This window comes from Zosterops lateralis, assembly GCF_965231275.1.
Source record: "Zosterops lateralis genome assembly, chromosome: 20".
Lineage (NCBI taxonomy): Eukaryota > Metazoa > Chordata > Aves > Passeriformes > Zosteropidae > Zosterops > Zosterops lateralis.
In genome coordinates this window covers 9,632,057-9,656,163 of record NC_139780.1, presented here as the reverse complement: position 1 = coordinate 9,656,163, position 24,107 = coordinate 9,632,057, and the positions used below count along the sequence as shown (strand labels likewise).

The window sequence follows — 24,107 nt, the reverse complement described above, 5'->3', positions numbered from 1 at the left end:
TCGGCTATAAAGATATTATTGAGCAGCTTCATCCCAGGAAACTCCATCCCCACACTAATTTAATGAGCCCAGACCTGCCCTGACAGGTCTTTATGCAACACTAAGAAGCTGTTGAGAAAACCCTGTTATTCTGTGTTTTGTTACAAAGGGATTACAACTCCTTCCGTGTCTCTCCTCGCACGAAATGATCTTATTGAGGCAAACTTGCCAAGACTGAAGGGCTCTGATTTCTCGCAATTCAATAAAGATGCATCATCAGGGTTTGTCAGAGGTGAGTGCAGACCATCGCCCTGTTCTGGCAGAAAACAGCCAGGAGTGATTCAACAACAAAACATTCTCATCAGCATCGCAATCAGGAGCAATAAAACCACCAGGATTTTTTTCAGAAAAAACTCCCCTTTTTTTGATGGAAGTTTTAATTGCTAAGGGGAATTTTGAACGGAGAGGAACAAAGAATGGGTTTGAGTCCATTGTAGATTTAAACCGTGTTTTACTCTTGTTCACATTCACCATTTCAAAGCTGGAGTGATAAAAAAAAACCCTGTTATTTTTGGACTTGGTTTCCAATTGGTTTCCAATCTGCTGGGATGGGATGTGGATAAAGGGCTTCTTGAGTGGGCTCCAAACAAAAAAAACCACCAACTCCCTGGGGGCTGCTGCTGCATCCAGCCCAGCCACAGGGACCCCTCAGGTCCCTTCATGCAGGAATTTCACTGTGGGATGCTCCCCTGGTTTGCTGAGCCACCTCCACACCACCCACCCAGGCACCACATCCCTGGATTTTCTCCTGGGATGAACTCAGAGCCTCTCTGCCTCTCACATTTTTATCCCAGGATTTCAGTGAGAGCCTCATCCCAGACTGTCCTTTTCCTCCACCTTCATCCCTCCCATTTTTCATTTGCCACCAATTCCAGCCTGGCTGTCAGCTGCTGGTGCCCCAGGGCAGCAACCAAAAAACTGCCACAGTTTGATGTTTGATGTGATTTCCACATGAAAAACAGGAAACAGAACATCCCTGAAAGGCTCCAGGGCTCATCATGGCACAAAACACCACCAGTGGTACCTGGAACACTGAATCCAGACAGGGCACAGAGACTGGAGACTCCCCTGGAACCCCCAGCCCTGCTCCAGGGGGATTAAAATAGTGCCAGGGAAGCCCTAGACTGACTGAATGAGTCTCTCCCGTGCTCTATTTTTAGCCTTCTGAAGTTAAAAAAAAAATCCAGTTTATGAATCAGACAGTTCCACCACGGGGTTTGACTTCCAGGGAAATTTAAGAGAAAAGCTCCCTGTTCTCCTCACTAACAGGATTCCCTTTGTTCCCTGCTGAGCAGCCCCAGGCTCTGCATGTCCTGGAACATAAAAGCCCAGGCACTGGTTCCAGTGAGGAGCCAGAAGAGCCGAGTGAGGATCCCAAATCCTCTGTCCCCACCCCACAGCACAAATGAATGAGGATCCCAAATCCAGGCTCAGGTGGGAAAGAGAGGAGCCAGCAGAGCTGAGTGAAGATCCCAAATCCTCTGTCTCCACCCCACAACACAAACAAGTTGGAATCCCAATTCCACCCTCAGGTGGGAAAGAGAGGAGCCAGAAGAGCTGAGTGAGGAGCCCAAATCCATGCTCAGGTGGGAAAATGAGGAGGCAGCACAAATGAATTAGGATCCCAAATCCAGGCTCAGGTGGGAAAGCCAAGGCACCCAGTGTGAAGGATCAGGTACAGAAAACCTCCCTGAAGCATCTCCAGAAGGCTGAGCAGTGTCTGTCCCAATATCAGGGAATATTTTTCCCAACAAGGGCTCCTGCAAAGAGCAGGACAAGCCCAGTGTGAGGATCCTCACCAATCCCAGCCTGAAGCCAGCAAAGTGCTTTAAGCATGCATTTAAGGATAAGTAATCCTCTTAATTTCAACAGGATTAAACAACATTCTTAAAAGTAAGTCATACCTTAAGTGTTTGCTGAACTGTCTGTTTTTCCCCTGTAAAACTGCTGGGTCTTTGCAGGGCAGCCCAGGGCTGACTTCTGGCTCTGCTGTTTGCTCAGGGCTCCCTGATCCCACTGAGGCTTTTTCCCACTTCTGGAATAGCAGGATAGACCAAAACAACTAAACCAGATAATCCAACGTGCCCCTGAAGACTTGGAGCAGCCCCAGCTTCTCTGTGCCAGGGCCCCACCACCCTCACAGCCAGGAATTCTTTCCCAATATCCATCTAACCCCAATCTCTGTCACTTTAAAGATATTTCCCCTTGTCCTGCCACTCCAGCCCTTGCCCAAAGTCACCCTCCAAGTCACTGGAAAATGTTGTTTGGAAAACTATTCTCTTATCTGTGCATTTTTCTTCCAGGAGGTGTTGGGCTGTGGGTTTTAACAACAGGGGCTTATGCAGATTATTGCTATTATTATTATTACTTCTTCACCCATTTCTCAATGCAATTTCCTCCCTGGAAACTGCACTCAGCACACAGAATTACCATCAAAGTTATATATAACATCCCAGTGACAATAAGATGGCAGGAATATAAATAGGAATATAAAGGTACCAAATGCAGGTGAGGCACAGACACTTTTCTCTACCTGCAAAGGCTTCCTGGGGAAATTCCTGGTGGTTTTGCGATGACAAGGTGAGAGATGCCCTTCACATTCCTGAAATTCCAGTGTGCCTTGTATTAGTTTTGTTATTGTAATTGTAATTAATTATTAAATTAATAATTAGATTTAATTAATTGTGGCATGAGTTCAATCCAACCACCCAGCTGGTCATTTACTGGCCAGAGAGATCATTGCTGCAAAGGAACAGCACCATAAAGTGAGGCACCTGCAGGTGGTTTCAGGTTTGAACAGGTACTGAATCCTGCACTTCATGGGAAAAAGAAAGACAATTAAGATAAAATAAAATAAAAAATTAAAAATAAATTAAATTAAAAATAAAATGTAAAATAAAATGTAAAATGTAAAATAAAATAAAATAAAATAATAAAAATAAAAATAAAATAAAAATAAAAATATAAAATAAAATGTAAAATAAAAAACAAAATAAAATGTAAAATAAAAAATAGAATGAAATGTAAAATAAAATGAAATGTAAAATAAATGTAAAATAATATCAAATAAAATAATCAAGGTTCAAAGTGGGTTCCTCACACTCACCGGTCACTTTGGAAAGAAACAAAGTGAGTGAAGAAATGGGATTTTTGAAAATAATAAAAGCCCCACAATAGCCACATCATTTTAATAAAAATTTCACCACTTTTCTTCCTTCCTTCCTTCCAACACTTTCTTTTACTAATTATGCGTTTTAAAATAAACCAAAGCCAAATAGAAAACAAATTATAATGTTCACTGCTCTTCTGCTTCCTCCAGCATTGTTTACAGCTGATGGTATCTCTGAGCATCTAGAAAACTCTATAATAAACTTTAAAAAAAAAAATTGAGAAAACAAACTGGCCCAGCTGGAGAACACTTTGCATTGGAGGAACTTTCCAGCTCTGCACACCAGGAGTGACCCTGGGGGAGGGAGCGAGCTGAGGGCTCACAGCCAGCCCTGAGCATTTCCAGAACAAACAGATTTGCTTCTGAGCAAATCAGGAGCTGTGCCCAACACTGATGACTCTGGGCAGGGACCTCTCTGTGCCATCTCTGCCCAGCCCCTGCCAGGGAGAGGGAGTTTCACAGCCTGGAATTACAGGGCGTCATTTTCAAACTCATCAAGTGCAAAACAAATCCTCAGGCCAAACATCCCCAGCCTCAGGCAGAAACCTGACCCCAAAATCAGACACAAACTGATGGTATCTCTGAGCAACCAAACGAAAAAAAAACTTATATAAACTCTCTCAGGTTTGAAAAAAAAACAAACCAGCTGGGCTGGGGAACACTTGGCATGGCAGGAAAGTCAGGGATACCATTTCTGAGCTGGATAATGGCATCCCACAATCCAAACACTGCTGGGGACAGGCCCGGGGACAGGCCCAGGGACAGGAATGCTCAAAGAAAAGCATCCTCAGAGCAGGGAGGGTTTGATCCAGGGGACAATCCCAGGGACAGGAATGCTCAAAGAAAAGCATCCTCAGAGCAGGGAGGGTTTGATCCAGGGGACAATCCCAGGGACAGGAATGCTCAAAGAAAAGCATCCTCAGAGCAAGGAGGATTTATCCAGCTGCCTCCTGCCTGAGCTGCTGGACAATCCTGTGTTTTCTCCTGCTGGTGCTGCTCAGCTCCTGTTTGCCCTTCTCCCTGCACACCTGGGCACTTCCCAGCACCTTCCAGCCCCCTGCACACCTCCCTGGGCTGGGTACAGCCTGGGATTCACAATCCAAGGTCTGGGAGTCACAAACCAAGGTCTCACCAGCAGCTTCCAGCCTCCCATGTCTCTGTTTGCATATCCCTGTGCCACGGTTTGGACCTTTGCTGGACCAGCCCTGGAAAACCAGAACAGTGTGAGGAGAACACAAAGCACAGCCTGCTTGCTCTGGATCAGTCATTCCTGCTCTTGCTTGGGGTAGAAACCTGCAAGATCCCAAGGCAGTCCTTTTCCCTGGACACAGAGCAGCCAGGACACTGGGAATTTACTGGGGAATTCCTTAAATCACCATCTCCTGGTACAAGCTGAGAGAAGCAGCAGCCCTGAGAGGAGCATCAGTCCTGGCTGGGCAGGAGGAAATCAGACAAAATGTGATGTTTTCTTGGGATGCAGGAGGAAATCAGACACAATGTGATGTTTTCCTGGGATTCAGGAGGAAATCAGACACGGTGTGATGTTTTCCTGGGCTGCAGGAGGAAATCAGATGTGCTGTAATGTTTTCCTGGGATGCCAAGGGTGGGCACAGCCCCACGAAAGAATCCAATCAGATGGATTTTCCTACACCCATCCTCTCCAGCCAGATCACATCCACCTCACCCAGCCTGCTGAGGATGAGGCTGTTCAATAAAAACTGGTTTGGACAATTGGTTTGAGCCTTTCCAGTGCCTGGGATTTCCTCAGTGGCTCCACTTCACCTGCCCAGGGATGCCACAGCTTCTCCTCCTGCCATTGCCACTCCTGCCAGGCGTGGTGTCTGCTGGCATCCAGCTTCTGGAGAGGTGCCAGCTGAGCAGATTTGGGCTGATAACATGTTTGATAGGGATTTCAAATCAAAGCCAGGGAAGTTCTCCCATGATGGTGTGTCTGGGCTTCTTTTCCTGTATTTCACTGCAAAGGGCCTTGAAAGAGATGGGGAAGTCGGGGCACGGTGAAACCTCTTCCCTCCTCCAGCAAACACCAGGGATCCTCCACTGCCACTTCCACTGGCTTTACTGCTGGTCCCAGGGCTCTGGCAGCCCCTCCTCTCCCCCAGCCCTACAGGGTGGTGAAGCCCATTAGCTGTAAAGTGCTGCTTTAAGCCACACCGTGTGTTTGGAATGGGCTTTTAAAAACAACGTTATTAAACCGTCACTATTTCGCATTAAACCCATGATTTGGCCACGATACGTGCTGGGGATGCAAATATGAAATCACTGGGCAGAGCCACTGCTGATTTCCAGTGGGAACAGGATTTTAACAGGTTTGTTTTGGGCTCTATGGGGTTGGCATCATGTCTGAAATCATGACGCCTTTCAAGAGTGAGCAGTCACTGCCAGACCAGCACTGCCTCCTTACAAGGAGGAGAAAAAAAATAATTCAGGTGGATTTATGGCTACTGCCAGAAAAATCCCTGCACTCTGTCACACCATCAGAAGTTACCCAGATGCACACACCCCATCTCCCACACTTTAGACACCCATTTGTCTTTTCCCCTCACAGCACAGCTGAGGAAGGAAGAGAACACTGTCAAACATCTTTGGAGTCCCCAAACAGAATCACAGAATCACAGAACGTGTAGGTTGGAAGAGACCTTCAAGATCATCGAGTCCAACCCAGCCCTGACACCTCAACTATGTCATGGTATCAAGTGCCACATCCAGTTTCCTTTTAAACACATCCAGGGATGGTGACTTGACCACCTCCTCGGGCAGACTATTCCAACATTTAATCACTCTTTCTGTGAAAAACTTCTTCCTAATATCCCTAAAAACCCCTAATATCCTAATAAAACCCTGATGTCTGTGTGTCCAGAGGTCTCTGTGCCCGTCCCTGGCCAGGACCAGGACAGGGCAGGTCCCTCACCTTCCCAGGACACAGAGAAAATCCAAATACAAGAAGAAAAGAGGCAAAGCAGCCCAAACACAGAGAGCCACAAACCACCCTGCACCTCCCAAACGCAGGAATTAACGCCCTGAAACCCCAGTGCCTGCTTTATGCTGCTCTAATAGAACAGCAATAAAGAGTTATTCTGCTCCTTAATGGGCTCTCTCCTCTCCACGGCTGCTGAGCCGCCTCGTTCAGTACTTTTATTATCTCTGTGATAGCGGAGAGCCGAGCGAGGAGCTGCCTTTGATGGGACTTTAAAAGCCTCAGGGGGGAAAACCCAGCGGTTTCTCAAGTGAGCCAACACTAAAGCCAAGAGAGATGAGCTGGGAAAGAGCCTCCAGCTGAAGAGGGTGAAGAGATTGGTTTGGTGGCCCTGGAGGAGTCGGAGCAGTGAGCTCAGCAGCACCCATGGGTGCTGGAAGGGTTCAGAGAACTGGGTGAGAGGGACACAACCTCTGGGTTGGGGCGAGCTCAGCAGCCTGGCACAGACACTCTGAGCTCAGGGGATGTGCAGACACAAAGCCAAGGTGAGGGCACGGCCTGGAAAAGACTCTGGGTGCCATAAAACAACAATTTTCCTGTAAATGCTGGGGGTTCACAGGGCTCAACGGGCTGTGCCTGCTGTGCCCAACCCTGTGAGCCACCACGGGCTCCCCTCCTGCCTGGGGACAGACATCTCCTGCTCTGGGGCAAGGACAAGCCCATCCCACAGGAGATTTTGGAGAGATGCTGCCTCTGCAAACATCTCTGCCAGAGAGGAGAATCAAACAGGAGCGACAGGGCAATTGTATAATTTATGTACCCAGCATGGGGCTGAGCAAGAGAGAGCCGGTGCTGTGGCAAAGCTGCTGGGTAAGAAAGGGTGGCAGGATGAGGAGGTGACAAAAAGGTCCCCAGGATCTGCTTCTGAGCAGGAAAAATAACCCCAAGTATGTGGGTCTGATATTTCTGGGTCTGAGAGATTTCAGCCTGCTGGCAGCTGCTGACTTTTTCCCAAGGAAAAATTTCTCCAGAAAGCTTCTTCTCAAAACAATCTTGGCAAACAACTCTCCTTTCTCAGAACTATCTTTCTCCAGGTGGTGTTTTGCTGTTTCTCTGGTTTAACCAACGGGATCAGAGAGGTGTCGTTCCTATTCACCAACCATGTTCAGTCTGTACGGGAACACCTTATAAAAGGCAGTGAGAATTAGACAATAAAGCCTTTTTTTTCTATACTCTTTGCCTTCCAAAATATTTAGAGTCTCTCATCTTTCTTTTGTGTTCTACAATGACATAAGTACACAGCTGGAGGTGGAGGGGTGAGTGGCCATCTCCTCCTCCTCCTCCTCCTCTTTCCCACATCTCCACTTTCCCTGGCTCAGCTTGGCCCCATCAATCTGCCCAGAACTCGCCAATGACAGAAAGGCAAGAAAGGAAGGAAAACCAAAAGCTTTGATATCCAAAAAAACCCATTTCTGGGACAAGCTTTGGCAGCACCTCTGAAGGCTGATTTGGAAATGAGTCACGGGGGCTGTGGCACCACGCTGGGGTTTGAGGTGACCCCAGCCCATCTCACATCTCTGAATGACACAAAACATTAAATTAATTAAATATTAAGCAAAACTATTCCAGCACTGGTGGACAGCAACACATGGAACAGAACCCAGGGATCAGAGAGGTGTGGGATTGATCCTGGCACTCCATGAAAGAAAGGAGAAAACACCTTGGTCTTGTCAGAGAGATCCAGACTGATGTGAACAGAGGAATTCTCCTGTCCAGAAGAATTCCTGGACAGAACCCCAAGTTTCTTGAAGGTGGAGAAGAAGGATGCAACGTTTAGCACACGTTCATCTTGAGGTTTTAAATTTGGCCTTTTGGAGAGCTCTCCTTGTATTTCCCTCCCTCTGAAAACACCTCCCCGTGTCACTCCGAGGTGCCACCAGTGCCCAGAGTGCTGTGTCACCTCCCCAGCTTTGGCCAGCACATTGTTCCCTCATTTTTCACACCATCCCAGAGCAGCCCAGCACAGGCTGGGATCTGCTGACCTGTGAAGCACAAGTCAGACGAATTTTGCCTTTGCTCAGAGCGATAATGAAATATATTTGGGCAGAGGGAGCCAGCAGGGAGAAGAAACTAATAAAAGCTTCGCTTTTATTGCAGCTGGGATTTCAGCATCCTCCCAGGGGATTCCCAGAGACAAGGAGGATTCCCAGAAAGGCCTGAGCACTGGCTGCTTCTCTCCAGATTAAAGATATTACAAAATTGCCTCTTAAGAGAGAAAAAAAAAAAAATAAAATCCAGCGTGTAACTGGAGAGGGCTCGTTTGCCAGGCTTTGTGATGGTTACAAAAGGAGTGTGTCCTTGGGGAAAAGGAAGGTAATGGGGAATTGGCTTTTTCCTGCAAATTAAAAAGGGGGAAAACCACAAATAGAAGTAGCTCCAGCAGGAGCTCAGCTCAGGTGAGCACAGCCCTGAGGTGGCCGTGACAGCTCCATCAGCACCAGGCAGAACTTCTCCCTCCACACCCCAAACACAGCCCGCTCTGCTCTGCCCAGCTCCTTCCCTCTGCCCCTAATTAGCCATTTCCTAATGAACCTGGAGGGATGCCGAGCTGGGAGCAGCAGAGGAGGGAGCTGGAGCGTGGGAAGGTGTGAAACCCGTGGGTGCTGACGGCTCCGACCTCGCCGGGTGCCCCTTGAAAGGCACCAAACTGTGCTGGGCTCCTGGCCCGGGAAAAGGGTGTTAGAAGTGCCTGTTAGAAAACTGGCTTTTTGCAAGACGTGTGCTACGTGATTAATTACTTTGTGCTAAGGATATGTAAGTTTTAATTTCTGCTGTTAGTAAAGAAAATTAGGCATAGTGGTAGTAGTTGATATAGTCGTTACTTTAACTGTCTGTTTGGTTGAAATAACATCCAGTGAACATGTAAAGAAGACCCTGCTGTTGATACACCAACTATCAGCATCTCCCATCTGAAGAAAGTCTGGACCATGACCCAAGCTGGAGGTGATAATGAAGACACAGCCAAGAAACATGAATGGTCCAAAAAGGCAGACCCAAGGAGGGACCATGCAAAACAGTTCCTGGGATATGGAAACTAGTTTGTGGAAAAATATGAATATTCAACAAGACTGATGAAATAGAAAGGGTATTTAAAGAAAGACTCTGAAATAGCAGGTTGTGGACATACTTCCTTTTTGCTTAATCTGTCTCCTAATTGTCTTATTTTTATTATCAAACCTATTTCTTAACATTTACCAAGAAACTGAACTCCGTTTTTCACAAGGGACAGGAAGAGGAGGAAAAAGTCAAAAAAAGCCTCCCTAAACCCACTAATTAGCTTCAAATGCTGGTAAATAGGTTTACACAGTCTGTCTGCAAAGGCCTGAGCTGCCACAAAGACACCTCGTGCCCATGAGGGAGCACCAGCAGCATCATTCCAGCTGCTCAGAGCAAAGCCACTGTGCCTCTGGGCTTCCAGGTGGTCCAAACCCTGGCCATGGTGCTCTGCATGGATCTCTCCAGGCTTTGAGGAGCCTAGAAAACACTCAGAGCTCACCCCATGCTAAGCAGGGTGGTTGTAATCATCACATCTGTGTTTCCCATGGATGTAGCAGCCAGGAATATTGAGGGAAAAGGCTCCTGCAGCCAGAAATGTTCAGGGAAAAGGCTCCTGCAGATAACTCCTGAGCCCACAGCACTGGTGTAAAAGGACAGGATGGCCAGACAACCCCAAAAATGGCTCCAGTATTTGTCTTGCACCATAAGGAACAACAGGACAGGCTAAACTTTGTCCAGAAATCAGCTGCTCCTGCTAATCAGTCACGTTTAATTAAGTTTACTCCTCAAATTGTGGGTCAGCTGCTCCACAGCCTCATCCCCTCCCCGTGCTGAAGGCCTGCAGGTCCTTCTCTGAGCCCAGCCCACAACTCGGGGTGCCCAAAGTCAGGCACTTCAGCAAAACCCTCATCTCATGACTCAGAAAGAGCCTTAACAAACCTTTGCAGGGAAAAGCCCCTGGCAGAGGCAGCCATTCCTCAGGGATTATTTGCACCCTCAGTAACAAACTGCTCAGGCAGAGCACGGAAAAGGAGCAGCTGCCAGTCCCTGGTGGTGGAAGGTGAGACAGGATTGTGCCTCTGGGTTGTCTCCACACCTGGAATCCTGCACTGCACTGGCACAGCTCACACAGGAAAGCTGCTCCCGCCCCATCCCTGGGATTACTGAAGGAAGCTTGGGACTAGTGGAAGGTCCCTGCTGATGGCAGGGGGTGGGACAAGATGGGTTTTAATGTCCCTTCCAACCCATTCTGTGTTTTCATCACTCCATGACCAGACTCTGAGTTAAAAAGCTGCCCCCAGTCCAGCCCTTTCACCAGCTCTACCCTGAGGTATTCCAAGTGAATTCCAGCCAAGGGGATTTCCAAGGGTTCTTTGCTGGCTGCAAGGAGAGGCTCTCCTACAAAAACATCCCCCTCCCTCCCCCGGTATTGATTGGATTTGTGGAAACAGATGGAAAAAACAGCGAGTCAGATGCAAAACACGGATATCCAAACCTGCTTCCAGGAAACTGCCTTTAATCTGTATTAACTTTAATCCCTTTCGATCAAGGCCTGGGATGTGAGCAGAAAATATTACAAATTTTCACATCTCTTTGGCTTCCCATTTCCACTTGGCTCCAAAAGGGAGCTGGGAGGTTAGAGCAAAATCTACAGAGCACAAAAAAAAAGAGGTTTAGCAACATCCTGCGTGTGCAGGAGAAATTGGAAGCATCCATATGAAACCAATCCACTTGCACAAAGAGTAATTTACCTATTGGGGAGAGTGAGAGAGCTCAGAATGCTCCTTGCCTGATTTCCTTCATCCTTATCTCAGGTGCTAATGGGAAAAACTCAGCCGTGTATGAAAACAACATGAAGGAAAGTGTTTAAAAGCCTTTTTTTCCCCTTGTTTTTGCATTTTGCAGAGCCCTCACTTTCTGGAAGGGTCATGGGTTTCTCCAGAGAAGTTTAAATCCTTTCCAGGCCCAGAGCAGCAGCTCTGAGGGGAGATGGCCAGGCCAGGAGCAGTGGACAGAGCAAGGACAGCTTTGTCCTCCCTGCCACACCCAGGGGGGTTTGGGTTTGGAGTCACCATCCCACAGAATGGAAATATCCCACCTCAAGGGAGGCACCTGCCGTTTGACACTCCAGAGGCTGCTGTGTTCCAAGCCCTGAAGGCACAGGAAGCTTTTCCATTGATTCCTCAGGCTCTGAGCCCTGGATTCATCCTGCAGCTCTGCTTAACTCTCCCCATCCTACCTTGAAACATCAGCTCTGCCCCAGGGAGCCTCAGGAAAACAAAGTCCCTCCTAAAGCCCTCCTGCAGCAGCAGCAGCTTAACCATCACAAGCCGTTTGAGACCAGCTGTGTTTTACAAATCAGGAGAAAGACTCGGTTTAAGCTCAAAGAAATTCCTGTAATTCCAACGCACACAAAAGAGGCAGGAAGCAAACAGGAGGTTTTTTTCAAGTGCAGCTTTTAGAATTTGCCTGGGATTTGCCGCTTTGATTTGCTCCAAACCTGGAGCTGCTGTGTTTGCAGGGATGGGAGACCTTTCCCACTGAAGTTTCTTCCCCTGCAGCTACACGGAGTCAGGGCTTGTAGCAGGAATCCCTCTTGGCTCCACAGATGGAGGGGGCTGCTCCAAACCTCCTGCACAAGCACAGACCCACCTGCATGAAACATCTTCACTTTCACAGCTTTAAGTTTAAAAAGAGGAGGGGGGAAAGGCACAGAAGAGAAAGAAAGGGCAAAAGAACTCGATGTGCCCACGAGCTCTGGGAATGCACAACCAGGAGAGGGCTGGAGCTCCCCTCTGCCTGCACCCTCTTCCCAAGCACCCCAAAACACAGAGTGACACTGGGCAGAAACACTCAGGAGGAAGAAGAGCAGGAAGAGAAGCACAGGAAAGCAGGATGAAGTTCATTTCCTTAGCCCTGATCCTCTCCCAAACTCCAGGGAGGAGAAGCAGCTTGCAAACTTTATTATCATTACAAACAAAATTCCCCCAGTGCCAGCCAGCTCTGAGCTGCCTCTTTGCCCCACATCAGCACTGACATGCCTGTTAAATATCCATTTTTCAGGCACTGGGAACACTTGGGCACACGACCAAAGCCCATCACATCACCAGGGGCTGCTGCAGGACCCTCAAAACTGCTCCTCAAGCTGAGACATCTCTTGGTGCTGCTGAGCTCCAGCTTCACCCCAGGCTGTTTGCAAGTACAAGGTTTCATAAATAACTAAAAACCTTTGACAAGATCACCTCGAGCATCCTACAACACTTCAGGTGTTGTAAAGGAAGCAAACTTCTCCTTTCTAAACCCAGGAAACTTTAGTTCAGATCATGATTTAAGCTCTCAGCCCTTCCTCCCGAGCTGGAAGAGGCTCCCAAATCCCACAGAGCCACTTTCAGACATGTAATCAATCAGGGAACCATCTACCCATCTCCTGCACCACTCTGGGAGTGTCTGCAAGCACATCCAGCAAGTCTGGAGAATAACTGACATGAACCTCAGCCCTCCAAAATTGCCAATTTAGCTGCTGTTATTGTCCCTTCCAAAGTTTCTCTGAGGAAAGGAGTGGTGCAGGCTGCCACTCATGGAGGCAGGCAGGAGAATATTCCCACTGCTCCCTCCTCCTGTCCAGAGGCTCTGGGAGATTTCACATCAGAAACAAATGCCCAATTTATCCAGGTTTTTGAGAGCCATCAGAGGAATTCACTGCTCTTGACACAGAAAAAGAAGAAAAAAAAAATCCACAGCTGTAAATGCTCTGTAGAAAGAACAATTAGCTGTAGTAAGGAGAAATTCCTCATACATTTTCACCAGGCTCTTTCTATCTACTCATTTTCCCTGTCTTAGGCACCTAAACCAGAGGGATGTGCTGAGAGATTCTGCTGCTGGCCCGACCCTTCCATCAGCTTTACCCAGTTGGACACCTCAGTCACTTCCTGTCACTTTCAACAGTGTCACCTCTGGGTTTCCTGGAAAACAACTGTGTTAAATTCCCAGTTCCTAGAAAAACAGGCAGCCAGCAGGAGCTGAACCAGGATGGTCAGAGGACTGAGGGGAGGGAGGAGCAGTTCAGAGCAGAGAGGAGAAATTCCCAGCTCCTGAGGCAAGGTCAGATCACCTTTTCAGAGAGTTTGTATCATTTTTAGGGGGGAAAAAAACCTAAAACTGTTAAGATTCTCATTCTGTAAGAAGAGCCACAATCAGAGGCCAGTGTTGAATATCAGAGCTCCTGATCTGTGTGTTTTATTCCTCCTCACTGCACAATTCCTGCCCAGTCCTCCAAGAACTGTTTTCAAAAGGAAGAAAACCTGGGAAAGGACAGCTCTGCCAGGCTAACAAACACCACCACGAGCTTTTCTCTTTGCAATTATTCCATGTTAGACACAAATGAAGCCTCTCAGTGCAGCAGCAGAGCCAAGACATCCGTGTGCAGCAAGGATGTGCTGCTCCTCCTCTTCCCCTGCCCTCCCTGAAGGAGATAAAAGGATTGGATTTTATTTTATTACAGATTCTGCTTCGCTGGTGAAATACCTCCCAGAAATAAATGTTATTTCAGAAATTTAAAAAAAAAGGGGGTTTCCATCAATCACATGCCAAGCCTCGCTTCCTCTCTGATTCAGTTCTCAAAATAGCAAGCCCTGAATTTCCCAAATCCATGATTAACTGGAAGCATCAAGAGGTTTCCAGACAAAACTCACTGTCTGGAGCAGCCTCCTACCCCTGGGCAGGCAAATTCCTGGTCTGGGCTCTCCAAGAGGAATGGCACATCAGACAGAGACCTCTGACACTGCCCAATTTTTCCCATTTATTAATCCTGTGCCATCAATTAATGCATTTCCACCTGCAGGAAGGGCAGGAGCCTGAGGCAGAGAGAGCAGCAACCCACAAGGCATTTCCCAGAGATGCTCAGAAACCACCTCCCTTCCTCTCATCCTGTGACAGAGGATAAATATACCCACAAAGTGCTTTGATTTGACTGGGGATGTTAAATTTAGTCGCTGCTCTGCCTCTGCAGACAGCACATTTACTGCTCCAGGGATGACTGAAATGTGCATTGCATGCTGCAAAGGGGCCCAGAAAAGAACTGCACTGAAAAAAAAAAACCCCATCCAAAATATTGGCTGCCCTGACAGGGTGTCACAGCTCACAAATGACAGGGTGGAAGGGGAAGCTGGATGGATTTTCACAGTCACTGCTGCACAGAGGGTGAGACAAGATGATCTAAGGGCCCCTTCAGGCCTAACAAATCTATACAGCTGAAAAAAAAAGAAAAAAAAAAAAAAAGGAAAAAATATCATAGATTAGATCTTGACTGTCTCCAAGAAAAAAAAATAAAAAAAGGAGGAGTCAGGCATGATGTTTTCAGTCAGTGATTTAAGGAATGCAAATAGCTTTGTCAAGGATGCTCAGTCAGATTTCCCCAGCTGGATCCTCCAGTGTGAGCTCAGCTCTGCCCAGGACCTGCAGGATGGTTTGCAACACCAGGATGGTTTAAACCAACACCAGGATGGTTTAAAATGAACACCAGGATGGTTTAAAACAAACACTGGGATGGTTTAGAACACGAGGATGGTTTAAAACAAGCACCAGGATGGTTTAAAACAACACCAGGACAGTTTAGAAGACCAGGATAGTTTAAAACGAGCACCAGGATGGTTAAAAACATCAGGATGGTTTAAAAGACCAGGATGGTTTGCAACACCAGGATGGTTTAGAACAACATCACGATGGTTTAAAAGACCAGGATGGTTTAAAACACCAGAAAGGTTAAAAACACCAGGATGGTTAAAAACATCAGGATGGTTTAAAAGACCAGGATGGTTTGCAACACCAGGATGGTTTAAAACAACACCAGGATGGTTTAGAACACCAGGACAGTTTACTACACCAAGATGGTCTAAAACACCAGGATGTTTACAACACCAGGATGTTTACACCAACACCAGAATGGTTTAAAACACCAGGATGGTTTAAAACACCGGGATGGTTTAAAACAACACCAGGATGGTTTAAAACAAACATCAGGATGGTTTAAAACAGCACCAGAATGGTTTAAAATACCAGCATGGTTTAAAACAACACCAAGATGGTTTAAAACACGAGGATGGTTTAAAACACCAGGATGGTTAAAAATACCAGGACAGTTTAGAACACCAGGTTGGTTTAAAACAATCAGCAGGAAAAGCCAAGAAGCAGCTGGGTGGGAGAGCCCCATCCTCACTGGAAAGGGGAGGGAAGCAGCACATGGAGGGTGTTTCCATCCCAAGGGAACAACCATCCTGCATCCCCCAGCTCGCTGTGCAGCCTCACAGCAGCTCCCCGAGTGTCACCAGCTGTTTATCAGCCGCTAAAAACGCGTTTAAAAATTAATAAGAACAGATTGAGCAAGTGCGGAACACGCAGAGAGCAGAGGCTGTGAGGGATTTCGACACGAGCAGGCTGGGAAGAGCCAGCCTTGGTACAGGAGAGAAAAATGCCAAAAAATACACAAAATGCCAAAAATACACTCACAGAGACAGGAAAACGGGGACTGAACCACCCTGTGCTCCTTCTCCCAGCCCTTTAACCAGACAAAGAGCAGCTGGGCCATGCACTATGGTCAGCCTGGGGTTGTAGGGGGAGGGAAAAAAAGGGGATTTATCCATGTGTTAATACAGGCTCCCATCACCACGGCCCCCTGATGGTTCTGAGGGCTCAGCTTTGAACACACAATGTTGATAAAGGTCATCGAGATGGATGAGAGTCCTTGAGGACGCCCTGTGCAGGAGGGAATGAGGGGTCCCAGCAGCCACCAAGGGAAAAAAACAGGGAAAAAGGAACAAGAATTGCTGGTGCCAGCAGGGCAGAGTGATCAGTAAATGTCAAGACCCAAAACTGCATCCCAAAGGCCACCGATGGAAATGTGAGGATGAGGTGAGAGGAGTAACTGCTGCCAGCTCAGGTATGAGGGTCAGGGAAAACTCCTCCCTGCAGCTCCTGTCCAGAACAAAGAGAATTTGTAATCAAACAGGTAAAACTGGTTTCTGTCCTCTGGACAAGTATTTACTTGTGGGAAGGGAACAGGAAACCGGGATTTGTTCTTAGCTGCGGCTCTTGGCATTTTCTAACTGCTGGGAAGAGCACATTAAAATCTGAGTGACTTCACAACCAGCAGCAATGAGTTACCACTGCACAGGGCATTTTACAGAGCACAAAATCCCAAAAAATCCCAGGTCAGGGTGAAGCCTTGCTCAGGTGCCTCATGAGGGGCATGAAAATCCACACTGCAAACAATAATTGTGTGTGCTTGATGGCAGAAATGTCTGGAATTCCCAGAGGAAAAGCTCAGCCTGGTGTAAAACATGAAACTGAGGAGTGGGACAGAGAAAAGAGAAAGGGCTTTCTGTTCTGATCAATACTGAGCAGCATTTTGTTTCTGCCCACTGAAAAAAGGGCAATGTTTCCTGCATGTCCACAAACAAACAAACAAAATGTTTTCCAATTTTGGATTAAAGAAAAGCCAAAAAAAAAAAGGTCCCTGAAATTGAATTTTAATCGCTTTCCCCCTCCCCATCTGCTATTAAGGCTGGTTTTTGTTCAAAACATCTTTATTTTTTCATGCCATATTTTGGCCAGATGTAGACGATGTGCTTGGACTGCAGAAAAGAGCATTTGATAGCATTACTGAGAGATAACCAGCTCAGCCCAAGCCTTGCAAAAGAAAAAAGAAAAAAAACCCACACAACAAAAAACCCCTTTTTATTTCACATCAGGCCCTGAGCTCCTCACCAATATCATCTCATCAGCCCACAGAGCAAACCAGCCCGCGAGGGACAGATCCGAAAGGTTTTGAATAATTCCCCCCATCAAAAATCAACTCCAACTCGGATGAGACTTTCCACCAAAGCATCGAGACAGCATGAGACAAGGCTGTGAGAAAGACGGGGGGAGAAATAACATTCTTGTCAAAATGACATCTCCCCCCCTCGGGAGTACAATCCTCACAAAAATAAAACGTTCTACAAAAAATAAAATGTGTCACGTTGGGTTTCGGATCCCGCGCTCCCGAAACGCATCGCACCAGGTGCTGGAGTGATTATGTTTGACTTATTTAATGATGGAACGTCCACAGGCTCGGCTTTACAGCTGGAGAAATAAAAAAATCATGTTTGAGGGGCTAAATGGGAAAGAAAGGGGAAAAAAAAAAGCAGGGGGGATGGTTTGACAATGCATGGATATTTATGCGGAAATTACGCCCACGAAGGGAATGTTCAACTGAGAGAGCTGCCTTCCCCCTTGGTGGCTGGAAATGGGGTTTGGAGTGGTGGGGATGGTCAGTGAGGAGCTGCAGTCGTGGATTTGGGGGCAAACAGGAGGATTTGGGGAATTGGGTGCAAAAGGGAGGAGCGGCTGCTCCAGTTCGGGATTCTGCGTTCCCATCGCTTATCCAACCCTGCTTCCAGCCACACCTCGAAGGGAAAACCACCCCAGGTGTGGTGTGTGCTGACCTGTGATGTGAACAGGGATCTAGGCTCTCCTTGGGGTGCTCACAGGCACACTGAAAGTCACACCAGAGCCAAGATTCCTCTCCCACCTCTCCTGGTGGTGCCTCTGGACAGGAGAACCAATGGTCTCCAACGGGGGAAAAAAAAGACCCTCCAAAATGTGCAATCAGCAGAGCACCAGTGAATTTGCCACCCCAAAACCTGCTCCTTTCCCACTGTAAACCCAGTGCATGGAAGCCTTTTCCTGACCAGACTGCCCAGTCCTGTGCCCCCAGATCCCACTGGGATCGAGCAGCAGCCCAGGGAGCCCAGGATATGAGAGGGAGGAGCTGATGGGTCAAGAGAGAGACAAAACCAGAGCTGTCATCACTGCAGCATCCAGGGAAAACCCAGGGGAATATCCCTGCTGCTTGTCACAGCAGGAATACCCTCTGCTAACAAAGGTCCCACTGATGTATTTTTCATCAAGTGCTTTATTCTGCTGCAGACGTGGGCTATTATCAGCAATAAATGTTTGCAGGGTAGGAGGTGGTGGTGTTGATGTCTGTAAAGCTTTGAGTAAGAGCTGATGAGACCTGTCCCAAAATAATTCAGTGTTTATTAAGACCTCCATTAATTCAAGCTATTCATATTGGAGTGCCTCCATTAAAAAAAATTATCTTAGTTTATTGCCTCTCACCCTCCTTCTTCACAGCTAAACACCAGTGAGAGTGGGATTGAGCCAGAGTTAGCCCAGTTTGCCCCCAGTGTGGGCAGCTCCTCACCCCAGCCCTGGCACCAATGTGCTGTGCATTGCATTCTGCTCCTAGAAAACACCAGATCTCCTCCTCTCCTCATCCCAGCCCTGGCACCAGCAGGTGCTGTGCATAGCATTCTGCTCCTGAAAAACACAGGATTTCCTCCTCTCCCCATCCCAGCCCCAGCCAGGGCTCACAGCCTCAACAGAAAATGTTTCCGTGGTGGGTGAGCAGTGGATAGGACACGTCTGCAGCAATCAGACACATACAGAGATGTTTCCACGAACTCAGGGATGTCTTCACTCCCCTCCTGGCCCTGCAGCTGCTTCCCTGCATTCCCCAGGGATGTTCTCAGAGGAATTTCCCTCAGGGACCCTGTGCTGCCTGCTGGGGGTGATGGCACTGTCACCTCCCCTCCAGTGACTCCAGCAGAGCTACTGGGAGCAATCTCCCTGCTGCCTTGTCAAGCCAATCACTTCATGATAGAAATGATGTAAATTAATTAAACATCCAGCCCCTCTCTTGCTCCTGACAGCGTTTCCAGCAGCTTTTGCACTGACCAAGGCTCCCAGATGGGCTCCAGGGCATAGGCAGGTCCAGCTCTCCTCTGGACAAGGGCTCTCAAGGTCCCTTGGTCCTTTCCCTGCCTTTGGTTCGCTCCATTCCACACCAGAACATTCTCCTGCCCTTCCTGAGAAACCAGAGCACCTTTCAGAGGGAGAGGGGAAGGTGCCAAAACACAAACCCAGGGGCTCTCACATCACCCCACACCCTGCCAAAGGGTCCCTGTCACTTGCAGCAGCACAAGCTCTGCTGGGTTTCCCCCCAAAGAAACAACATCCCACAGCTTAGGAGAGAACTTTAAATTAAAATTAACAGAGGAAACCCAGCCAGGCCCATCCATGAATCCCACAAAGCAAGCTGACATTACAACAGCATCTCCCAAATGCCCCTGGAGAGCCCAGTGCTGCTCCCAGCCCTGGTGCAGGATTCAGAGCTGTGGAAATGCCCATCTCTGGCTGCTGGCCCTACCAGCACATCTGTGCTCCTGCCTTTGTTTGCCTGGGGCCACACCTGTCCCCTGGAGCTGCTCCTGCCCTGCACGGGGCCATCAGGCTGTAACTGATACCTCACTGCAGGGAAAAAAAACTTCAAATATATACAATTACAAATCAAGAAGTAACGCAGTGCAACCTGTGAAGGGAACAGCTGGGGTGCTCCACGCCTGTTGTCACTGGGATTTTAATTTCAGAGCATTTCCCCACCCGGCCACAGATGAGTCACTGGTGAATCTGCATTTGGGATGTGAAATATGGAGCTCTCCACTGCTCCATGTGCCATTCCCCTTCCCAAACCCCCTCTAAAGCTGCGTGACAGTAAGACAACAGAGTGGGAAATGATAAGCTTTGATGGGGAAAAAACTATGCAGAAAAAGGGCCAGAACTGTATTAAAGTATATTAAAAAGCCAGCACGGAAGGCAGTTCAAAAAGCTCCCTGTAAAGCAGCTCAGCTCTCTGGGGCTCTGTTTAACAGACATCCTTTTATTAGAAAAAGTCGCTGAAGATGCCTGTTTAGCACTTCCAATAAAGGAGAGGTGCATGGGGATGGAGGGTTTGTTTTTTTCCATTAAAATTACAGCAGGGTCTGGAACTGAAAGGGAAAAACCTCCAGATCCAGGATTTTGTTTCTGCCCCGTTCATTAATGCACCAAGGCCTGAACTGGTCACAAGCTGGGGGAGGGTTCTCTGGCTTGGAAGTCCTACCAGTCATCCAGGTGGTTTTAGCTGAGGAATAACCATTTGGATGAGGGAAATGAAGAAGGAAATGCCAAAAAATTATGGGTGATGAAAAGAGAGGCTCTGCAGCCAGCCCAGCATCTCCCCTGCCCTACACACCCCTCTGACACAGCTGGACACGGCTGGCTGAAGAACATGACATCTTTCATCCCAAAATTCCTCAAACTGGAATGCAAGAGCCTGATAGAAGCCTCCAGAAAATATTTCAGAAAAAAAATCTATTTTATGGAGCTCCACAGGCAGCTGAGGGCAGGAATTGCAGCAAACACAAGAAAAGAACATCTTCCCTTGGGAGAGCCAGGCAGGAGCAGGGGGGTTTCCTGTGCTCTCAGCAAGTGGTGGATGATGCTCCTCATCACCTGAGAGCTGCCAGTAAAAATCCTAAAAATCTGCTGAACCTTGGGTCTGCTCCCATCCCCTCACCGTGGCACGTTATTAATGCTCATTACCATCAAGATCTCAGAGCTCAGTGAGGTTGGGTTTGTTTTCCACCCAACCTCGTGCCTCCCTCATCTCAAATCCCAGCACAGCAAAGAGAGGGGGCAAAACATGCCTGGAGAGCAGTGAGAGAAATAGCTAAAGGATTACGGAATCATCTCGGGAAAGACCATGGGATGTCCAAGCCCTGAGTAAGGCAACACTGACTCCCACCCCCAGTTCTTCATTAGAACATTAAAAGATGATGTAAAATTGCCTTTGATATCAGAGAAGGATGACCAGAGAGACCATCTGGCTTTAACCAGCTGATGTTTTCTCCACACACCCCTGTCTCCAGGGCAGACCTCAGATTTGTGGCATTATCTCAGCTCAAACATGGCAAAAAAACAGGCTGGAGATTTTAATACCCATCCCACTGCCTGGCTTTGAGTGTGAAGTGAACAAGAGTCGAGACACGTAAAAAATAGCACTGTTAAAAATAACATTAAAAATGCTCCTATTTGGGCCCTCAGGCCCTCAGAGGAAGATGTTTCATTATCCAAGTCTAAGAAATTAATTATGCTTTAATCATTTTTTTTTCACTAAAAAAAGGCAAGTCGTTTTGGCTTGCTTTGCTCTTGAAGAGGAAACCCTCAGCCAAACTCTGCTCCTCCTTGTTCATCTCACTCAGGATCCAGCCCAGGGCTCACTGGAGCTCACTGGGATCATCCCCTGGACCAGCACCACAAACTCTGCACCCCTCCATGTCCCACACATGGTGCCAATTAATAAATAATAACATTAATAACCAGCCCCAGGACTCCCTGTGTGCAGACAACACCCCAAAGCATCTCCTCTCCCCCTCCAAAACAGGCAAGATCCTCATTTCAGGCCCCCAAAAAATCAACTCACTACCAGTTTTCAGGGAATCAGACAAGTTTGACATCACATGGAGGAGCTGAGCATCCCAACGAGGAGCTGCAGTCTTGGGTTTTATGTTTCTTTTCCGACCTGAGATTCCACACTGGTGGTTCTGGTGGGCTTGAGGGAGTGTTTTTCCCTCTCTGACCTCTGAAGGCTTTTGGTCTGAGTGTGTGCTCAGTGGGAGAATGATGTGGAGTCTCAAGGTCTTGGTTTTCTTGGTTTCTCATGTTGTCTATTAATTCTTATCTTACAATTCTCTGTGTCCGGCCAAGGTGTTCACAGCAGCTCCGACACAATGTGACTCCCCCCGTGACGGGAGGTCACTCTGCCTTTATACAGATAATAACGTGTCTCTTATTTACAATTCTGTGCCAATGCCTAACACCTATACAAGAAGGGTCATTTCTACTTTAACCCAATCCACTCAAACCACCTTGTGCCCACATCACTGCAGAAAACAGATGCCAAGGGAGAAGAACGCAGGGTTCCACCCTAATTCCTCCATCTTGTCCCTTTGCCTCTACATTCTAAAAATCCCAAAACTACAAAATCTTCCACACGGTGATAAACTACACCACTGTCTGTCACACATTTGTGACTTGCAATTCTTCTCTGCTTGGAAGTTTTTCACATGGACCAAAATCAAAGCCTGTGTCTTCCTGGGCTCTGTGCCAGGCAAACCCCCCTGCACAGACCCCAGACCCTCTTTTTTGGGTCCCAGGTCTCTCTACCGAGGTCTGTGACCATCCAGAGTGCCCAGAGGGATGCCCTGGACTCCCGACACTGCAGCTCCTTCCTGTGGCACCCCCAGGTGTCAGAGGGAGCCCAGCCAGGCCCTGGGGTGGGTTTCAGGGGGGGTTCCAGAGCCGCCCTCGCCCCGGCCGGTGCCGAATCCACCCGCCTGGAACTCCAGCCTGGTTTCCATAGAAACAGGTGGAGAGCACACACACAGGAGCTAAATCTTATTTACTGAGTTAAAGAAAAAAGGGCTGCACAAGCTGTAATTTAGTCCTAGGGGTAAATACGACATTATGAGGGATGCAAAGATTTTGACGAAGGCAAAGAATGTGGCTGTTCACTGCTAGTTTTGCCTCTGACATCAATTATTTTAATAAGATTAAGATAAATCAATGCACACCTCCTTTAAGAAGTTCCACTGCCCGGATTTCCTAATAGGTACTTGCACATATTTTTTTATTAAATGCTAGCGGGTTTGGGAAGATTATTTCGTCTTCCCCAGCCAGAAATAATCCCACTAACAAATGAGGAAATCTACATTTACTAACAGGTTCTACCTGGGCCATAACCATCACTTAAAGTGAGTATCATGACCTCAAGTCCAACAAGATGCTCTCAAACTGCAAGGCTTATTATTTATTTTTTTTCCAACAGATATATTTAGACCAGACCAGAATTTCTGTAACAAACCACTTATGGACACCTGAGGGAAAACACTGTTTGTAAAACATTTAATTTTGGCTGCATCCTTTGCTGTCTGCTAAGAGAGGTTCCTTGTGTGCCCTCCAAAAACACACACACACACACCAAATCTGTCACTGATTTGAATATTAAGATTTATAAGGTTGGAGATATCCCTCCAATCACTCTGCCTTGCCCTGCACAGGGGCAAGGTTGGAATATGTATCATTTGGGATGAATAATACATGATGGCAGCGTCAATCCAGTCCCAGCTGAGGACGTGCTGCCCCAGCAAGGAGCCAGGAAGGTTTTTTGGGACCACACCGAGCTGGCTGCAGGGAGCATTTATCTTTTTGCTAATGAAGGGACTTGCTGCTCCAGCCTGGAAAAAAAAAAAAAAAAAAAAAAAAAAAAAAGGGCTGGAAAATCCTAATTAATGAGTGGTATTCAAACCCCACGCACGTCACTCTATGTGACAGCTCCAGTCTCATCCCATCAGAGACCCCGGGGCTCGCTCCAGCCCTGGCTGATGGGAACCAGGATCAGTTTAAAATAAATGAAGCTCTGGCAAACATTTCCTTACTGGGTGGGGACAGGAGGGTGAAGTGCATCATGTAAGGAGAGGTCATTGAATAAAGGGGGCCTGCAAAATTTGGAGAAGGATTGTGTTTAATCCCCTTCATCTGGGCTCAGCCATCCTGCAAAAGGCATCAATTCTGGAGGACAGTGGAGGTTGCCCCCAGCCCAGGATGTGCCTCATTTTCCATGTCACATCACCCATCTCGTCACAGAAAAACACTGGAACAGCTGACACCCAATAACAGCCACAATGTAAAATAATTCCTGACCCTTCTGTGTTATCTGTGGGAGATAAAACAGCAGAGATTGTAGTGAATAATAGAACCTTCCATGAAATCAAGGGTGTGGCAAACTGTATCTTCCCCCATCCACAAACAGGTGTTTATCAGGGTGTCATCACAGCTGTTTCAGTTGGAGTCTTATCTCTAAAATAACTAAACTCTACCAGTTAGACAAGCATATTTTAACAAAATCTAGGATGATTTTAAATTAAACAATACTTAAACTTAACAGGAATAAAGTTTGATAGGAAAGAAATCTTAAACTTAATAAACTTA

At 47.4% G+C, this 24,107-nt stretch overlaps 1 protein-coding gene across 1 annotated transcript in view; it reads right to left on the bottom strand.

The window, feature by feature from the left end:
* The window catches only part of VAV2 (vav guanine nucleotide exchange factor 2), a 133,490-nt gene that overhangs the window by 48,769 nt on the left and 60,614 nt on the right, over positions 1-24,107 (bottom strand). The window lies entirely within an intron of this gene.